Raw genomic sequence first — 12,982 nt, 5'->3', positions numbered from 1 at the left:
ACATATATATAAAAAAATGATAAAACATAAAACTGCATGCATGTCACTACGTTAAAAAGTATAAATTCATACACATATATTAAGATATTATTACCCAGTAGGTCAGGAACTGAGTAATAGATGATTAAAGGAGTCCATTCCAATAATGTTCCCCTGTATCAAAAGAGCTTATCCAAGCAGCAAAATTCCTGGGGGTAAATGTGAGTCCAGAGGGAGGTAGGAAGTTCGCCATTAGAGGATGGTGTGCTCCAGTATCTTAAAAACGAGCTCCTCATGCAATACGGTATAAACAGTCCTCATGAGTGCAAATGTCTGGATTGTTTGTTCTCCAAAGCTTGGTCAATGGCTTGAAATAATCAGGGGATGGTCCGGTCCTCTACTCCTGTGTTCCTGACTGTGGTAGTTGAACACCGACGTGTTTTGCTGCATTCAGCTAGCAGCTTTTTCAAAGGTGCAGATTGCTGATACATATGGGGTTTATATACCCTATTCAATATGGTGTCTGATTGACACCTGGTAACAGAATTAAACTAATAAGTGACAATATACATATAAACTAGTGACGTGCACCGGAAATTTCTCGGGTTTTGGTTTTGGTTTTGGATTCGGTTCCGCGGCCGTGTTTTGGATTCGGACGCGTTTTGGCAAAACCTCCCTGAAAATTTTTTGTCTGATTCGGGTGTGTTTTGGATTCAGGTGTTTTTTTACAAAAAAACCTCAAAAACAGCTGAAATCACAGAATTTGGGGGTCATTTTGATCCCATAGTATTATTAACCTCAATAACCATAATTTCCACTCATTTTCAGTCTATTCTGAACACCTCACACCTCACAATATTATTTTTAGTAAAATTTGCACCAAGGTCGCTGGATGACTAAGTTAAGCGACCCAAGTGGCCGACACAAACATCTGGCCCATCTAGGAGTGGCACTGCAGTGTCAGACAGGATGGCACTTCAAAAAAATAGTCCCCAAACAGCACATGATGCAAAAAAAAAAAAAAAAAAGAGGTGCAATGAGGTAGCTGTGTGACTAAGCTAAGCGACACAAGTGGCCGACACAAACACCTGGCCCATCTAGGAGTGGCACTGCAGTGTCAGACAGGATGGCACTTCAAAAAATAGTCCCCAAACAGCACATGATGCAAAGAAAAAAAGAGGCGCAATGAGGTTGCTGTGTGACTAAGCTAAGCGACCCAAGTGGCCGACACAAACACCTGGCCCATCTAGGAGTGGCACTGCAGTGTCAGACAGGATGGCACTTCAAAAAAATAGTCCCCAAACAGCACATGATGAAAAGAAAAAAAGAGGTGCACCAAGGTTGCTGGATGGCTAAGCTAAGCGACACAAGTGGCCGACACAAACACCTGGCCCATCTAGGAGTGGCACTGCAGTGTCAGGCAGGATGGCACTTCAAAAAAATAGTCCCCAAACAGCACATGATGAAAAGAAAAAAAGAGGTGCACCAAGGTTGCTGGGTGGCTAAGCTAAGCGACACAAGTGGCCGACACAAACACCTGGCCCATCTAGGAGTGGCACTGCAGTGTCAGACAGGATGGCACTTCAAAAAAATAGTCCCCAAACAGCACATGATGAAAAGAAAAAAAGAGGTGCACCAAGGTTGCTGGATGGCTAAGCTAAGCGACACAAGTGGCCGACACAAACACCTGGCCCATCTAGGAGTGGCACTGCAGTGTCAGACAGGATGGCACTTCAAAAAATAGTCCCCAAACAGCACATGATGCAAAGAAAAAAAGAGGCGCAATGAGGTAGCTGTGTGACTAAGCTAAGCGACCCAAGTGGCCGACACAAACACCTGGCCCATCTAGGAGTGGCACTGCAGTGTCAGACAGGATGGCACTTCAAAAAAATAGTCCCCAAACAGCACATGATGAAAAGAAAAAAAGAGGTGCACCAAGGTTGCTGGATGGCTAAGCTAAGCGACCCAAGTGGCCGACACAAACACCTGGCCCATCTAGGAGTGGCACTGCAGTGTCAGGCAGGATGGCAGATTTAAAAAATAGTCCCCAAACAGCACATGATGCAAAGTAAAAAAGAGGTGCACCAAGGTCGCTGGATGGCTAAGCTAAGCGACACAAGTGGCCGACACAAACACTTGGCCCATCTAGGAGTGGCACTGCAGTGTCAGGCAGGATGGCACTTCCAAAAATAGTCCCCAAACAGCACATGATGCAAAAAAAAATGAAAGAAAAAAGAGGTGCAAGATGGAATTGTCCTTGGGCCCTCCCACCCACCCTTATGTTGTATAAACAGGACATGCACACTTTAACAAACCCATCATTTCAGCGACAGGATCTGCCACACGACTGTGACTGAAATGACTGGTTGGTTTGGGCCCCCACCAAAAAAAGAAGCAATCAATCTCTCCTTGCACAAACTGGCTCTACAGAGGCAAGATGTCCACCTCCTCCTCTTCCTCCGATTCCTCACCCCTTTCACTGTGTACATCCCCCTCCTCACAGATTATTAATTCATCCCCACTGGAATCCACCATCTCAGGTCCCTGTGTACTTTCAGGAGGCAATTGCTGGTGAATTTCTCCATGGAGGAATTGATTATAATTCATTTTGATGAACATCATCTTCTCCACATTTTCTGGAAGTAACCCCGTACGCCGATTGCTGACAAGGTGAGCGGCTGCACTAAACACTCTTTCAGAGTACACACTGGAGGGGGTGCAACTTAGGTAAAATAAAGCCAGTTTCTGCAAGGGCCTCCAAATTGCCTCTTTTTCCTGCCAGTATACGTACGGACTGTCTGACGTGCCTACTTGGATGCGGTCACTCATATAATCCTCCACCATTCTTTCAATGGTGACAGAATCATATGCAGTGACAGTAGACGACATGTCAGTAATCGTTGGCAGTTCCATCAGTCCGGACCAGATGTCAGCACTCGCTCCAGACTGCCCTGCATCACCGACAGCGGGTGGGCTCGGAATTCTTAGCCTTTTCCTTGCACCCCCAGTTGCGGGAGAATGTGAAGCAGTGGCGTGCGGTGAGGTCAGTGGCTGGTGAGGCATAATGTCCGTCGAGTCCCGCCAATGTTTCGAACCACCACAGGGCCAATGCCCAATACTGCTGCTGTTAATGGGTGCTGCCCCTGCCAACGGCCTACAAAATCACCACCATCATCTGCCCGGCCCTTAGCTGCTAATCTACATCTCAGTCTGATGCTGCCGCCATTGCCCACAGCCTGTCTGCTCATCAAACTTATGATGAGCAGGCGGCTAATATATTGTCAATTTTTATAAATGTATGGGAGAGGTGGAATATGGGGAGATAGGAGAGAGAGGAGATATATGGAAACGGGAGGAATAGGGGGAGACTGGAGAGATAGGGAGGAGTAGCAGGGGGGCAGACCGGGAGTAGTAGTGGAAAGTGGGGGACAGGATTGGAGCAACAGTAGTGCAGAGTAGGGGTCAGGCAGGAAGTAATAGACGGGGGGCAGGATGGGAGTAGTGGTGGGAAGAAGTGGGCAGTATGGGAGTGGCAGGGATTCGGCAACATTAGAATAAGCTGAAAATGGATCTCACCTTCTCTTAGACAGCTCCTGGTTCCCAGCCACCATTGCTCCCTCCATGCTGATAGCAGGCTCACACAGGACGGACAGGCAGCCTGAGTGGAAGCGATGGTTCCCGCTCCTCTGGAAGCTCACACCAGTCTCTTCCCTGCTTGGTCCAGGGGAGCTTGGATGGGTTGGGTATGCATGATGCCGGAATCCCGGCTTGCAGATGGCCGATAGGGGAGGGGTGGGGGGAGCGGAACAAAGCCCCTTGCGTCTCGCTGCGCTAGCCACACTGCGGGCTCGGTATTCATGACTGTTAGGGGGCGGGATTCCGGCATCGGTATTCTGACCGCCGGTCACTTAACTGCCTCCTGCTTGGACAGAGTGGTGGATGTGGCCTGCGATTGGGTAGGATGTGGTGGCTGTACATGATAAGGCTCTTTATGTTTAATGCCTGGCTGGCTGTAACAGTGCCCTCCTCATTACTTGTGACAGACAAAGTTTGTGTGCTGCAGCTCACAAACATTCCCCTGAGCACGCTGGTGCTGTCTGTCCAAGCTCCCTTTGTGTCTGCGGCGGTGGTGGGTGACGTTGGGAAGAGGGCATAACCTCTGCTGCAGCCCCTGCTCTCACTGCATATGTCGCAGCAGTAAACTACAGTGGCAAAGTGGGGGGCACTATCAGCCACCACTATTGTAAACACAGCGGGGTGGGGGTGGTTAATGCCCGCGGAAGTCTGCCCGGCAAAGGGGTGGTTTTTTTGAAGAGCAGCCCCAGATGAGTCAACGGGACGGGGCGGCGGCGGGTGACGCTGGGAAGAGGGCAGCCCCAGATGAGACAACGGGACCAGCCAATCCCACTTTTCCAAATAGCAAAATTGTACATTGGGGGTAATTCCAAGTTGATCGCAGCATGATTTTTGATAGCAATTGGGCAAAACCATGTGCACTGCAGGGGAGGCAGATATAACATGTGCAGATAGAGTTAGATTTGGGTGTGGTGTGTTCAATCTGCAATCTAATTTGCAGTGTAAAAATAAAGCAGCCAGCATTTACCCTGCACAGAAACAAAATAACCCACCCAAATCTAACTCTTTCTGCACATGTTATATCTGCCTCCCCTGCAGTGCACATGGTTTTGCCCAACTGCTAAAAAATTTCCTGCTGCGATCAACTTGGAATTACCCCCATTATTGTGTCCAACAAACACAGGTTTCACTTAGTGTCAAGGAAAATATGTAAGTGTTCCGGTCTGCACTTGGCTGGTCCCGTTGTCTCATCAGAGTACCCCCCCATTCTGCCACTGGAGTTTACTTTTCGGCATATGCAGTGAGAGCAAGGGCTGCAGCAGAGGTCATGCCCTCTTCCCAGCATCACCCGCCGCCGCTGCTGCCTAACACAAAAGGAGCCCCAAACAGCGCCAGCCGATCTGCCCCTGCTGCCGGCAGTGCCGCTGCCGCTGACTCACTCATAAGGAGCCCCAAACAGCGCCAGCCGATCTGCCCCTGCCGCCGGCAGCGCCGCTGCCGCTGACTCACTCGTAAGGAGCCCCAAACAGCACCAGCCGATCTACCCCTGCCGCCGGCGCCGAGCACAGCTTTGCTGCTCGGCTGGACTGGTCCTGCCCACTGCCCAATCACATCTAATTCAGTGACAGGGGTGTGCTTTCAGCTCATATGAAAGCCAGCCCCTGTCACAGAATTAGATGTGATTGGGCAAAGAGGCACTTCTAGAGGTGCAGCTTACATACCTTTTTTAATGGGCTTTTACTGCCCAATGCTTGCCCCCCCCCCCCCGCTTCCAGCCCTCTCACAAATGACAGCAGGAGGCACCGAGAGCGGTGCCTCTGACACATTTAAAACGTTTTTTTAACACCATAAAATAGATTAACATAATATAAAGACTAGACTACATACTTATAACACAGTAGCTGTGTCATAAGTATTTTCTTTGTATTATTTTAATCAATAGACAGGGGAGGCACTGCCTCCCCTGACTGCACGTCCCTGATGTGAAGGAGGAGCTGTTGACGGGTCACGTTCTGCTTGACTTGACAATTTTCTCACCAGCAGGTCTTTGAACCTCTGCAGACTTGTGTCTGCCAGAAAGAAAGATACAACGTAGGTTTTAAATCTAGGATCGAGCACGGTGGCCAAAATGTAGTGCTCTGATTTCAACAGATTGACCACCCGTGAATCCTGGTTAAGCGAATTAAGGGCTCCATCCACAAGTCCCACATGCCTAGCGGAATCGTTCTGTTTTAGCTCCTCCTTCAATGTCTCCAGCTTCTTCTGCAAAAGCCTAATGAGGGGAATGACCTGACTCAGGCTGGCAGTGTCTAAACTGACTTCACGTGTGGCAAGTTCAAAGGGTTGCAGAACCTTGCACAACGTTGAAATCATTCTCCACTGCGCTTGAGTCAGGTGCATTCCCCCTCCTTTGCCTATATCGTAGGCAGATGTATAGGCTTGAATGGCCTTTTGCTGCTCCTCCATCCTCTGAAGCATATAGAGGGTTGAATTCCACCTCATTACCACCTCTTGCTTCAGATGATGGCAGGGCAGGTTCAGGACTGTTTGCTGGTGCTCCAGTCTTCAGCACGCGGTGGCTGAATGCAGAAAGTGGCCCACAATTCTTCGGGCCACCGACAGCATCTCTTGCACGCCCCTGTCGTTTTTGAAATAATTCTGCACCACCAAATTCAATGTATGTGCAAAACATGGGACGTGCAGGAATTTGCCCAGATGTAATGCACGCACAATATTGGTGGCATTGTCCGATGTCACAAATCCCCAGGAGAGTCCAATTGGGGTAAGCGATTCTGCGATGATGTTCCTCAGTTTCCGTAAGAGGTTGTCAGCTGTGTGCCTCTTATGGAAAGCGGTGATACAAAGCGTAGCCTGCCTAGGAATGAGTTGGCGTTTGCGAGATGCTGCTACTGGTGCCGCTGCTGCTGTTCTTGCTGCGGGAAGCAATACATCTACCCAGTGGGCTGTCACAGTCATATAGTCCTGAGTCTGCCCTGCTCCACTTGTCCACATGTCCGTGGTTAAGTGGACATTGGGTACAACTGCATTTTTTAGGACACTGGTGACTCTTTTTCTGACGTCTGTGTACATTTTCGGTATCGCCTGCCTAAAGAAATGGAACCTAGATGGTATTTGGTACCGGGGACACAGTACCTCAATCAAGTCTCTAGTTCCCTGTCAATTAACGGTGGATACAAGAAACACGTTTCTCACCACCCAGGCTGTCAAGGCCTGAGTTATCCGCTTTGCAGCAGGATGACTGCTGTGATATTTCATCTTCCTCGCAAAGGACTGTTGGACAGTCAATTGCTTACTGGAAGTAGTACAAGTGGTCTTCCGACTTCCCCTCTGGGATGACGATCGACTCCCAGCAGCAACAACAGCAGCGCCAGCAGCAGTAGGTGTTACACTCAAGGATGCATCGGAGGAATCCCTGGTAGGAGAGGACTCGTCAGACTTGACAGTGACAGGGCCTGCAGGACTATTGGCTTTCCTGTCTAAGAAAGAAATTGACACTGAGGGAGTTGGTGGTATGGTTTGCAGGAGCTTGGTTACAAGAGGAAGGGATTAAGTGGTCAGTGGACTGCTTCCGCTGTCATCCAATGTTTTTGAACTTGTCACTGATGTCTGATGAATGCGGTTCAGGTGACGTATAAGGGAGGATGTTCCTAGGTGGTTAACGTCCTTACCCCTACTTCTTACAGCTTGACAAAGGCAACACACGGCTTGACACCAGTTGTCCGCATTTCTGTTGAAATAATTCCACACCGAAGAGGTGATTTTTTTTTGTATTTTGACCAGGCATGTCAATGGCCATATTCGTCCCACGGACAACATGTGTCTCCCTGGGTGCCTGACTTAAACAAACCACCTCACCATCAGAATCCTCCTTGTCAATTTCCTCCCCAGCGCCAGCAACACCCATATCCTCATCCTGGTGTACTTCAACAGTGACATCTTCAATTTGACTATCAGGAACTGGACTGCGGGTGCTCCTTCCAGCACTTGCAGGGGGCGTGCAAATGGTGGAAGGCGCAACCTCTTCCCGTCCAGAGTTGGGAAGGTCAGGCATCGCAACCGACACAATTGGACTCTCCTTGGGGATTTGTGATTTAGAAGAACGCACAGTTCTTTGCTGTGCTTTTGCCATCTTAACTCTTTTAAGTTTTCTAGCAGGAGGATGAGTGCTTCCATCCTCATGTGAAGCTGAACCACTAGCCATGAACATAGGCCAGGCCCTCAGCCGTTCCTTGCCACTCCGTGTCGTAAATGGCACATTGGGAAGTTTACGCTTCTCCTCAGACGATTTTGATTTAGATTTTTGGGTCATTTTACTGAGCTTTATTTTTTTGGATTTCACATGCTCTCTACTATAACATTGGCATCGGCCTTGGCAGACGACGTTGATGGCATTTCATCATCTCGGCCATGACTAGTGGCAGCAGCTTCAGCACGAGGTGGAAGTGGATCTTGATCTTTCCCTATTTTACCGTCCACATTTTTGTTCTCCATTTTTTAATGTGTGGAATTACATGCCTGTAATATATCAATAGCAATGGCCTACTACTATATATACTGCGCACAACTGAAATGCACCACAGGTATGGATGGATAGTATACTTGACGACACAGAGGTAGGTAGAGCAGGGACCTACTGTACTGTACTGCTATATATTATATATACTGGTGGTCAGCAAACTGTGCAAAACTGAAATGCACCACAGGTATGGATGGATAGTATACTTGACGACACAGAGGTAGGTAGAGCAGTGGCCTACTGTACCGTACTGCTATATATTATATATATTGGTGGTCAGCAAACTGTGCAAAACTGAAATGCACCACAGATATGGATGGATAGTATACTCAACGACACAGAGGTAGGTAGAGCAGTGGCCTACTGTACCGTACTGCTATATATTATATATACTGGTGGTCAGCAAACTGTGCAAAACTGAAATGCACCACAGGTATGGATGGATAGTATACTTGACGACACAGAGGTAGGTAGAGCAGTGGCCTACTGTACCGTACTGCTATATATTATATATACTGGTGGTCAGCAAACTGTGCAAAACTGAAATGCACCACAGGTATGGATGGATAGTATACTTGACGACACAGAGGTAGGTAGAGTAGTGGCCTACTGTACCGTACTGCTATATATTATATATACTGGTGGTCAGCAAACTGTGCAAAACTGAAATGCACCACAGGTATGGATGGATAGTATACTTGACGACACAGAGGTAGGTAGAGCAGTGGCCTACTGTACCGTACTGCTATATATTATATATACTGGTGGTCAGCAAACTGTGCAAAACTGAAATGCCCCACAGGTATGGATGGATAGTATACTTGACGACACAGAGGTAGGTAGAGCAGTGGCCTACTGTACCGTACTGCTATATATTATATATACTGGTGGTCAGCAAACTGTGCAAAACTGAAATGCACCACAGGTATGGATGGCATAGTATACTTGACGACACAGAGGTAGAGCAGTGGCCTTCTGTACCGTACTGCTATATATATAGTTATACTGGTGGTCAGCAAAATTCTGCACTGTCCTCCTACTATATACTGCAATGCAGCACAGATTTGGAGCATTTTTCAGGCAGAGAACGTATAATACTGGTGGTCACTGGTCAGCAAAACTCTGCACTGTCCTCCTACTATATAATACTGCTGGTCCCCAGTCCCCACAATAAATCAATTAGCACACTGAGCACAGATATTTGCAGCACACTGAGCACAGATATGGAGCGTTTTTCAGGCAGAGAACGTAGATATTTGCACTTGCAGCACACTGAGCACAGATATTTGCAGCCCACTGAACATAGAAACTGAGAGGACGCCAGCCATGTCCTCTCACGATCATCTCCAATGCACGAGTGAAAAATGGCGGCGACGCGCGGCTCCTTATATAGAATACAAATCTCGCGAGAATCCGACCGCGGGATGATGGCGTTCGGGCACGCTCGGGTTACCCGAGCAAGGCGGGAGGATCCGAGTTGCTCGGACCCGTGCAAAAAAAGGTGTAGTTCGGGCGGGTACGGATCCTGAGGATCTGAACCCGCTCATCACTAATATAAACATAATAAAAATATGCAGGAGACAGACCCATTCCCACAGAGATGGATAAGGTTTGTAAATAGTTTGATTTTTATTCTTATTTATAAATTTCTTAATGCATGTTACAAAGCAACCTAAATAAACAAAAATATATGTAATGCAGTTTTAGCCAATCATTAAATTTTTTATGGCTATCATCTCTATGGAAACATTTCCTAGTTCCTTTTCATAGGTTAAGGGTGTGTCAGCTGAGGGCTTGCAGGTCCGTTTCCACTGACTGCATCATCAGAGCCCCGATCACGTGACTGCAGCCCGGTCATGTGACCAGCACTGCAAAGGCTCCCGTCATTAGTGGAAAACAGATCAGCTGGAGGCCTGTAAATACAAGCCCTCTGCACACATCATCAGAGTCCCGATCACGTGACCCGCTCCATGGAGTTACTTTATTGAGATGCCACTTTGAGCGTATTCAAGTTTAAATAAATAAGTGCAATTCTCATGTAATATATATATATATATATATATATATATATATATATATAGCTGTTCTCTTCATGTTTGTGTTATTTTAAATACTTCACGTTTAGTGGCAATGGTTGCCATGGTAGCGACAGCTTCCTACATTTCCTCACAATTCCTTTTAGGTATTACATGGGCATTTCTGTTCCGATGAGCGAAATGGTTGCCATAGCAACACATAATACCAGGCTCCAGCACATCTGTATTGCATAGAGATAACATCACTTATTACGATTTACAATGGGAATGGCGATACCATTGGGATATAATAGATATTCCACTGACTGTAAATATCCGATATGGATCCCTCACCGCATACCCAATAGAAACCTATGGTCTTCTTCCTGAGAGGGATACAATCGAATCCCTCCCAGTACTCCCCCCCCCCCCTCTTTCCTCCCCATGGCCACTGGCACAGACTTCCCAGCATTGTAAAGGGCTACTCTTTTCAAAAGATCTGTCCTTTGCAATACTGATGGCATATGTTAGTACATACTGTATGCGATCAGTATCATTGCAATATTTGGCGGAGTATAGTCCGCATCCTTAGTACATCTTACCAACAGCCTCTAACATGGCAGTTAGGAGATGACTGGCTGGTACTTTATCTTTCCCCACTTTATCACTCTTCAAGGCTTAGTACTTCTCCCCTAATGACTGTAACATGTTTTGCTGCAACAATTGCATAGAATTAGAGTTTACAAAGATTGACAAAAATTTCACCAAGAAATCGGTTCAGCATGGGAAAGATAGAGAGGAAACATGTGGATGTTTGTACAGGGTGAAAGAGGAAGTACTGCAGAAAAGGAAAAGCTCAAATTTAGATCAACACTTAAATTGAGAAGAACAAGTGGGTAATTTAACTGCAAAAACTGAGAAAAATGTAGTACAGGTTGAGTATCCCTTATCCAAAATGCTTGGGACCAGAGGTATTTTGGATTTTGGATTTTTCCGTATTTTGGAATAATTAGATACCACAATGAGATATCATGGTGATGGGACCTAAATCTAAGCACAGAATGCATTTATGTTACATATACACCTTATACACACAGCCTGAAGGTCATTTTAGCCAATATTTTTTATAACTTTGTGCATTAAACAAAGTGTGTCTACAGTCACACAATTCATTTATGTTTCATATACACCTTATACACGCAGCCTGAAGGTCATTTAATACAATATCTTTAATAACTTTGTGTATTAAACAAAGTTTGTGTACATTGAACCATCAAAAAATAAAGGTTTCACTATCTCACTCTCACTCAAAAAAGTCCGTATTTCGGAATATTCCGTATTTTGGAATATTTGGATATGGGATACTCAACCTGTAATAATGCATAAATTATATATGTCACAAATACATTAAAATCCTTAGCAACACATCCATATAAGGGGTAGTCCACCCCGCATGGCTGGATCTGCCCCCCCCCCCCCCTTCACGCACGGGTGCAAAAGCATCACACGGCGGCAATGCTTTTGCACCCAGCAAGTAGCTCCCTGCCTGCGCAGCTCCTGCACGCTGGCAGGTGGCTATCCCCCATGTCCCGAGTCGCAGCGGCTGCGTGTGAATTCACACAGCCATCGCGGCCCGCCTCCGCAATGGTCCGGACATGCCTGCTTTGTCCAGACTGCACCTCAGCAATGGAGTTCTAAGGCCGTTGGCACGCCCCCTTCCGCCTCGTGACTGCCTCTGCTTGTCAGTCAGTCAGAGGCGATCGCAGCCCTGAGATGCTGTTAGCATCTCACTGGGCTCTGGGGGTGCGCAGACGCACGTCGCAAAGAGCTTCAGACTGCGATCACTGCCACTGCACACAGCTATCCAGTCTGAATGAGGCCCTAAGTTTGGTATGCTAATAGCGCAGATACAATCTAATGCTTAATATCAATACGTAAATACTTAAATGTGCCCAGCTCATAGTTCAAAATTCTCTGTTTTTTATCTATTCTGCTCATTTTATACATACAGACTGTTGGTATGTTTCTAACAATTATGTTAAAAGTTAAGTATTAACAAGTTGCTTTTGTGAGATCAATGTGCTTTCTTGAACATGGCCCACTTCTTACAGAAATCAGTTTTATAAGGTCTCTTAATTGTGCTTTTGCATATACAGTTAATAAACTATAATGCCAGGAACTGTCTATTTACAGCCTCCGGTTATACTGCCAAATGCCTAACAGCCATTATGTTTGGCCAGTCTCACAAAGAACATGCTCTTTATCCTGAAAGAGTATGTGGGTACTGCATAACACAATGCAGAAGGTGACAGGTCATATTGTTGTCTTAATTATTGTAAATTCATTAGAGGTGACGTACAGTGCTGTATGCTCATTCAGATACATTCTGTAAAGTCTGAGGCATCTTGCATGATTGTTCAAATATATGTATAGTCATTATAACAAAATGTAATCTTACTGTAAACTATAAATGAGCATAAACACTAAGCTGTTCTTCTGCTATGGTGCTTATAGCAAAATGATCAACATTTCTATTTTGAAAAATACATTAAAAATGTATTTGATTTTAAACTTTAAAATAAGATTTTACTCACCGGTAAATCTATTTCTCGTAGTCCGTAGTGGATGCTGGGAACTCCGTAAGGACCATGGGGAATAGCGGCTCCGCAGGAGACTGGGCACAACTAAAGAAAGCTTTAGGACTACCTGGTGTGCACTGGCTCCTCCCACCATGACCCTCCTCCAGACCTCAGTTAGGATACTATGCCCGGAAGAGCTGACACAATAAGGAAGGATTTTGAATCCCGGGTAAGACTCATACCAGCCACACCAATCACACCGTATAACTCGTGATATTATACCCAGTTAACAGTAT

Source organism: Pseudophryne corroboree, chromosome 4 (assembly GCF_028390025.1).
Source record: "Pseudophryne corroboree isolate aPseCor3 chromosome 4, aPseCor3.hap2, whole genome shotgun sequence".
Lineage (NCBI taxonomy): Eukaryota > Metazoa > Chordata > Amphibia > Anura > Myobatrachidae > Pseudophryne > Pseudophryne corroboree.
The sequence above is the reverse complement of the archived record's forward strand: the minus strand, read 5'-3'. Positions refer to the sequence as shown.